This window comes from Lactuca virosa, chromosome 4 (assembly GCF_052849685.1).
Source record: "Lactuca virosa cultivar CGN04683 chromosome 4, Lactuca_virosa_CGN04683_v6, whole genome shotgun sequence".
Taxonomy (NCBI): domain Eukaryota; kingdom Viridiplantae; phylum Streptophyta; class Magnoliopsida; order Asterales; family Asteraceae; genus Lactuca; species Lactuca virosa.
In genome coordinates, this window is record NC_136429.1 from 456,709,832 (window position 1) to 456,718,989 (window position 9,158).

Here is a 9,158-nt window from a genome sequence, read left to right on the forward strand (position 1 = left end):
TCGTTGCTTAACTGGACAAAGTGTGGGGTTGGATAAGGGAAGATTGGAAGTATATGCTATGGTTACAGGTATATACTATGATATGAATGTTGATTATGCTACTCAAGTCTGGAAGGAATTTATTAAAAGTCTGGAAAACACGAATGTTGTCAAAGGGATTTCGTGTGCTCGATACTGGAGTTTGATACTTCAGTATGCGTAAGAGAAGGAAGGAATCCAAGTTCCTGTTGATGAGGCTAAGGCTGAATTTATGAAGTATCACTTTCCGAAGTCAGTAGAAGATGATTCGGAAGTATTCCCAAATGTTGCTCGAATTCCAGATGTGATGTTAAAGAAAATTGATCCATCAAACCCTGTGTTGATGACATACTTGAAGAATGTCAATCCATCGGTGGATACATGGGTTTTGTTACAAAAAAAATGATGAAGGATCATCCAAGAAGTCTAAGAAATCGAAGAAGTCTTCTGATGATGTTGTTGTACATGAAAGCCCGAAAAAGGGGAAATCTAAGTCTCCTAAGAAGATTGTTGATGATAAGGAAAAGCAACTTGCCGATCCTAAAGAGAAGGTTGTTACTAAGTCTTCGAAGGAGTTAATCCCTTCGAAATCAGGGGTATTAAGAGGTTGAAGAAAATGTCACAAAAGTCAAGAACAATCTCAGATGATGTATCCCTAACTGTTCGTAAAGCACAACTCAATCGGAGAGGGGTCATAGTTCGTGAGATTCCAGCACCGGTTTCTCCATCTTCGAAAAAGCGAAGAGCTGAGGGTGTGGCAAAACACATTGTTGAAAAGAGGAAGAAGAGGAAGATGATTATTCAAGATGAGTCTTCTGAAAATGAATTTATTCCGGAAACTCCTCTAGGTTCGAAGTCTTCTATAGCTACAACTACTTCGCCAATCACCACCACATGTCCACTCGAAATTGTGTCTACCAAGTCAGTTCCTGAGGCGGTACCAATTTCTGACATTCGTGCAAAAGTATCTGATACGGGTGTCGGTGTCATTGTGAGTGTTGATCATACGAATCCAATATCTCAAGGTATTCCTACTACATGCATCTTCTTTCGAACCTGTTTCAAGTACTTTTGTTTCCCTTCCACCATTTATTCAACAAGTTTCGACTATCACCACATCACCAACCTTTGAAAACATCTTACAACAACCATTCACAACATTATTCCAATCACAATCAACCGATCCACCAAAACCCAATTCCGATGATGAAACAGATGAAGGAGGTTTCGGAGGAACATTTGCTGATTTGGAATTTGATTCTGAAGAGGAGAACATACCTGATCACATGTTGATGTCCGGTAAGCAGTTCAAGATCCTCAATCGAAAACTTAACTCAATCTTACAATCATAAGCTGATTCTGGAGCTCAGAATTCAGTTTCGGGAATTGAAGTTGATGTGATGCTTAAAGCTTTAGAGCTTCGTATGCAAAAGCAAATGGATAGTATGGATAAGAACAATGAGCAGTGTGTTCAAGCTCAAGCTGTTTCCTTCAATGATGAACTTAGAAAACTGAAGGATGTTGCGAAAGAACACCATGTTCTTTTCGTAAAAGATGTTAAAACTGTTCGTGAAGATGTCAACAGGAAGCTTGAAGAGCTGAAGGTTGATGTTACGAAGGAGCTTCAGGATATCCATACAAATTATTCCTCTCTTCAAGGAAAAGTTGATACCATTGTTGCTGCGGTTGCTAAGGTTATGGAGTGTAATCAAACCTTGATACCATCAGTTGAAGCAAAAGCAACTGGTGATGTTGTTCATTTCGAAAAGCTTGGAATTTTGCTTGCTGAGATAAAAGATATTGTTTCGAAACCCACTCCAACATCATTTCTTACACCTGAGTTTTTAACTCAGAAACTTCAAGTTCTTGATCAAGCAATACAAAAGGCAGTTGCTCCGATTTCGAAGTTTGCCAACATGTTACCAGCTGGTGCCCCACCTGTTATCACAGGGGTGCAAGGGGGAGAAAAGGAGAAAGTTGGGTTAGTTAAAGATTCGAAGGCAAACAAAGAAGGAGGGGAGATGATTAAAGTTGTTGGAAAGGTGATTTAACGCAGATTCCAACTCCTATTGTTTCGAAATTCGGTCCAACACAAGCAGTCAAAATCACAACAAGACCTATTTAGAAGGGCATTATCATTGGCTCGACTACTGGAGGAGGAAGTTCGAGTTCAAAGACATCTGAAGTTGATAAGGGAAAAGGAAAAGGGGTTGCGATTGAGAAAACGAAAGAGGAGAAGAAAGCCGAAATTGAGGCTGAGATGGAAAGACAAAGGCAGATACAGAGTATAATGAGGCTTCGTGAGAATGATCCACCTCATATGAATAAGGGAGATCCAAAGAAGTTACATAGCTACGAAAACATTGAAGCCAGAGTGTCATACAATCACATGTATGCAATCGAGAAAAAGCCAAGAAAAATCTATTCTATCACTAACACTGATATGAGTCAGCTGGACTTTCCAGTTAATGAAATGATGTTTATAATGGCTCAGTACAAGATCGTAGAGAAGTTCGATAATGAAGATAATTTTATTCATATGAAACTCAGGTTTCATGCTGTTGTTGGAAAGGAACAAGATGAAGTATGGTCACTTGTGAAGATCAAGAAGGTGATAAGCATAACAAAAGACGTGATGTTCGAGAACATGATACAAAATTTTCGTTATCATGTTGTTAGAGAAAACAACGTTTCGTGTGACTTTTCTGTAGCTGACTTTCCCTTGATGAATCTGAATGATTTAATTCAAGTTGCTCTTATCTTGAAAGACATGGATGCTTCGCAACTCCAAGGAACTGATAAAGATGTTTTGAGACTTGGTCTTGGTCATATCAAAATATTCATAGACAATTACTATGATTGTCTAGCATTAACAAACTCGGAGTTAGCATCAGCTTTGGGGAGAGAAGTGAAAGTAGCTATGGAAGTAACGAAGTCCCAAGCTGAACTAAAGAAGTATTCGGATGGTGAAATATGTCTAAAGCCAATGGGATTGGTGTTTTCAGGAAAAGATAAGAAAGGAAAAGCAAAAAGATTTTTGTTCCAGACTTCTGAAATAGAAAGATACACTACTTCTCAATATACAAATTTTATTGTTCGTATGAATAACTGCACAAAGAACAATAAGGGAGATAAAGCTGAGCTGAGAAAGGTTATGACTTGGTATTCGGAGATACGAAGAATGATGCATTTTGCTGCACATATTCTCACAAATTGAGAAATTCGACATGTTTACAAAGGGGGAGATTGTAGAGTCAAATATGTTGTAAAATGTCGAAGTCTGTGTAATGGTTTCGTTAGTTTGTTTAAAGTTATTTACTAAGGCATTGTATTGTCGAAGCTTAATGTTGAGTCCTTAGTATTTTTTGTACTTTCAACCTCCTATAAATAGGAGCTGAACATAGAGTTTAGATAGTAGAGTTTTCCCACATTTACTATCTGATTTTGTACTCTTGTTCTCTGAAAGTAATATGAGCTGAACCAGATCTTATTTACTCATTGTGTTCATATTACATTGTTTTACTCTGATTTCATTCTCATACTCGATTAAACACTTCTACAAATATTCTACTAGATTTTCCAGATATGTAGAATATTCTAATATTCTACTAGAATATGTAAAAAAATGTATTTTTTATTTATTTTTATCTTTTTGGTATTTTTTTTATTTTTTATTTTTGGAAAATATATATTCTGAAAATAATATTTGAAAAAAAAATTTCGAAAATTTTCAATTATTTTGCATTTTAAAAATGTTTTTGTTTTATCTACTAAATGAGTGGTAGGATTGCGTCTCACGGTCTCACAAAATTAGGCCGTCTCACATGAACCTAACCCTATATATATATATATATATATATATATATATATATATATATATATATATATATATATATATATATATATATATATATATATATATATATATATATATATATATATATACAACACCCTATGCCTCGGTAACTTAATGCATTTAATAAAATTGATTTCTGACAAGTATATATATATATATATATATATATATATATACCAAATCTTAAACGGGGCGGATATTATTATATCCGTCCCCGCCCCGTCCCCACTTCGGGTAAGAAATCAAATCCCCATCCCCGATTCGTTACTCGATAAGACGGGGAATACCCGATTCATGCGGGTCGGGTCCCCACGGGTAGCGGGGATTACCCGATCCGCTTGCATCCCATCAACACCCCACAACAACTCTTTGGCACTATCAACAACACCCTTGTAGTTCCCATTATCCGGAATTGCCCAGCCAAAATACGCTTTAAGTAGTTGTAAACCTGCACATTAAAATAACAATCAATTAATCCAATGTATTGTTTCAACAGAATAGTAAATATTATATAGTACAACACAACTAAATACTAACCCCAAACTACAAACAAGCATTACTTAACTATATACAAAATTTAATGTACATATAAAGCATACATACATTGATCACATTGAGGAGACCCTCTTGAAATGTATATCATTCCAAGGAAATAAATTGCCTCAAAATGATCTCAATCTGCTGCTTGTCGCAACAAAGTCATTTCTACATCAAAATTTCCATTACAAAAGCACTCATCCTGTTGACAGAATGACAATATCATCAACATCAATGAAACTAAATATTAATAAATGGAATAGATTGCATATAATTACTTAAATTAGACATACCATTCCTTGTATAAACATGGCTTCAATGTTATTATGCAGTGCTCATGTGCATATAAATAAATCAACATTCAGATATTTGGGACCCATTCCTTCAATCATGTGAAAGGATGTTGTTCTGAACACTTGAGGATCACCCCCCGCTTCATACATCTTCTTTGAACTTCAAAAATTTAAATAAATAGGAAATAACTAATAAATAAAGTTGTATTTCATCAAATATACATTCATTAGTTGATATTTATTGAAAATTACCAAAGTCTTGTAGAGATGATGGTTGTTTCGTTAAAACATGACCAAGTTAGGAATATTAAACTTTTGTTGACTTTCATTTTGCCACACGACTTTCCAAACTTTTACTCTTTTAGTCCTTTATTAATAACACAACATATTTACTAATCAAGTAACAACATCAAGTAATTACTTATCAAGTAAATTACTATATATTCATATATTAAACCAAAAGAATGTACATATCATTAATTGTCATAATATAAAAGTACATATCAACAAACTACTCATAAATGATCCCAAACTCCCTAGCAAACCTGACGAAACAAGCATCTCACAAACAAATTTCACACCTAAACACCCATTTGTATCCATTTACAAAAGCGTTTAACACACTAATCACAGACTTATGCATTAAACAAGTTCTATGGAAGCCATGGAAGTGTACATGTTTCCTCCCCTCCCTATTTAAGTAGATGAACCTAGGAACAAGTTGCTCTAAGATTCCACGTACCTTGTGTTATGCGGTAAGCATTGTTCAACATGTCCAAAGCTTCCTGCTTCGTATGTCTTCCTTCTGCCATCAGCATCATTCCCAGGACAAATGTTGAATCCAAATGTCCCAATGCAGTTGCTTCTTCAAGCATCGTTTTCCCTTCATGATCAGCTTCCAATAAAAATAACTTCATCTGAAAAAAAAAAAAACATTAAACACATAATTTCTAGTTAAAGTAATGCAAAACAATAAACAAATTAATTAATACTATGCATATATATAGCAACGTACCACTCCATCTGGTTTCTTATCTCTTTGCATTTGTTGACAACTGCATGTTTCTGGTCAGACTAACGACAATATTGTAATCTATCTACCTCTATCTATTTGTATACTTCTTCCATTTTTCCTGCCTCGTTGAAGATTCTGCAACTGCAAACGAAACACAATATTGGCCCCAAAATGTAAGGACAAATCAAATACACTCGTGAAATAGAAGGATCGAAGACAAAACTTACACACTCTTCATCGTGAAAGCCTCGACTGCTGAAATTTTTCCCAAGTCGACTATTATCTTCTCAATCACTTCCAATGGCATGTCTGTTAGCAATTTGCTTTGATTTCTTGGTTGCATCTTCGAAGAAGTACTGGCTTCCATAATATTATTCCTTGACTAAGATAACGATTCTGCAAAAATGTTTTTAGGGTTTTTTTACTGTCAGAATTTTGAAATTGGGGTTGTTTGCAAGTGACTGAAATAAGACTGAAGAACTAAAACGACGTGATTCGTTGGAAAAATTATGGCGCCTATAAGATGTTGACTATAAAATAACCAAATTGTCCTCATACATACAATCACTCATATTTGATTAGTAAGGGTAGCTTTGTCAAAAATCATAATTAAAAGAAAAATCAATCTATTTTAAAACACAACCGGCACAATTGATATATGCCTTTTTAATCTAGCAACTACCACATTAATCAATGACCCATATGTCATCCATGGGTGTTACCATCACAAGTACCATGACCCATATGTCATCCATGGGTTACCATCACCCATATGTCATCCATGGGTGTTAAAATCACTCATATGTCATCCATGGGTGTTACACTCACCCATATGTCATCCATGGGTGTTAAAATCACTCATATGTCATCCATGGGTGTTACACTCACCCATATGTCATCCATGGGTTACCATCACCCATACGTCATCCATGGGTGTTACAATCACCCATATGTCATCCATGGGTTACCATCACCCATATGTCATCCATGGGTGTTAAAATCACCCATATGTCATCCATCAGTTACCATCACCCATATGTCATCCATGGGTGTTACAATCACCCATATGTCATCCATGGGTGTTACCATCACCCATATGGAATCCATGGGTGTTACCATGACACTATAAGCAACTACCATGTTGACCAATGACCCGTATGTCATCCATGGGTATACCATGACACTATAAGAAGCTACCATGTTGACCAATGACCCATATGTCATCCATGGGTGTTACCATGACACTTTAAGCAACTACCATGTTGACCAATGACCCGTATGTCATCCATGGGTATACCATGAAACTATAAGAAGCTACCACCAATTACCCATATGCCATCCATGGGTGTTACCATGACACTTTAAGCAACTACCATGTTGACCAATGACCCGTATGTCATCCATGGGTATACCATGACACTATAAGCAACTACCACATTGACCAATGACTAGTATTTGATCCATGGGTATACCATGAAACTATAAGCAACTATCATGTTGACCAATGACCCGTATGTCATCCACGAGTATACCATGACACTATAAGCAACTACCACGTTGACCAATGACCCATATGTCATCCATGGGTTACCATCACCCATATGTCATCCATGGGTGTTACAATCACCCATATGTCATCCATGGGTATTACCATCACTCATATGTCATACATGGGTGTTACCATCACCCATATGGCATCCATGGGTGTTACCATGACACTATAAGCAACTACCATGTTGACCAATGACCCGTATGTCATCCATGGGTATACCATGACACTATAAGCAACTACCACGTTGACCAATGACCTGTACGTCTTTTATATTTAAATTTTGGTTTGAACATAAGAGTATAAAGATGTATAGTTTATCATTGTTTAATTCTCGTTTATAATTTTAAATTAAAATTATGTTATGAACACCTCGTTAGTCTATGTTCTTTCTTGATGCTAATATATATATATATATATATATATATATATATATATATATATATACACTCTATCTATCAATCTGGAACTACTTTAATAAATTTGAATTACTAAATATTTAGCGCTAATTAGCACATTTCGAATTTTTCATTAGCGGAGCTTCAAAATATTTTGCAATTCCTTTCCCTCCCACCTACACACGTTTAGGCTACATATTAGGGTAATTTTACTGATTAGAAATAGGGTTTACATTTTCTGTAATCATCATCTTCGGCGGTTAATTGATCGAAATCTTTGTTCATTACGTTTGTGCACTGACTTTGGCGATATAGATTATCACTCATCTGAAATTTATTTTTATTTAATTTACTATTGTCGTGATCATCGTTTCTTGTTCTCTGATCATCTTCATGTATATTATCATCTTAAATTACAACTAAATTGGTTTTGATTGTATTCAATAGTTTGCATGCGTAGTAATGTCTTCATCTATAATTTATTTTTATTGTTTGTTTGTTCTCTCTGCTCATCAGTAGTTTATCATCTTTAATACATTGGTATTGACTATAGTTTTTTGTTTATTTTTAAGCAAGAAAGATGTCGAACTTGAAAGAAAAAGGAGCATTCGGTGTGAAGCCAACTAAATTCATTGCACCACAGGTTTTGAACCGTAACAGGACTTCAACTACAAAAATTCATAAGTGGACAATTACAAGATGAAGAAATCGACTTCCCAATATCAACAACCACATCCAATGCACCTATAACATCTAGCACCAAAACCCCTAAACCTAAATCATTAACACCAACCATGACTACCACTTCCTCGGCATCACTTACAACATCCACACCATCCTCAGCAAATACATCCAAAAGTTCATAAACTGGAACAATACAATCCTCAACACTTACATCAATAACCAAAACTTCAACATCTACATCATCTAAACCATCCTCAACACCGACATCTACTACCACATCATCAACACCTATATCTACTACCACAACCTCAAAACATGCATCTACACTACCATCCTCCACAAGTACAATAACTACCACATCCTCCTTAAGTGAAGGAACTACCACATCCTCAACATATACATCTATCCCAACACCTACCCCAGAATATACCCCATCAAGAACACTTATCCCATAATCTACCCCATCACCAACACAACCAACCATGAATGGATCTGTTGTGGAAAATCTAGAAGGTGAAAACAATTCCTCTGAAGATTGTGGACCAGATGGATGTTTAACTGTTCATATTTGGAAAAAAAACGTGAGTTACCAATCATATCTTACAACTTTTTCTATGTATAACCTTTTGGTTTACACGTACATATCAATTCATAACTAAACCGATCACATGATTATTTGCAGGCTCATGCCACCAGGCCCTTGTGCACACTTTGTTAGTCGATCCTTTTTACAAAGAGTAGATCCACAAGGGTACACTTGGGGAAAAGTAACCAAAGAAGTGCGCGAATTATATTGGGAGGAGTTCCA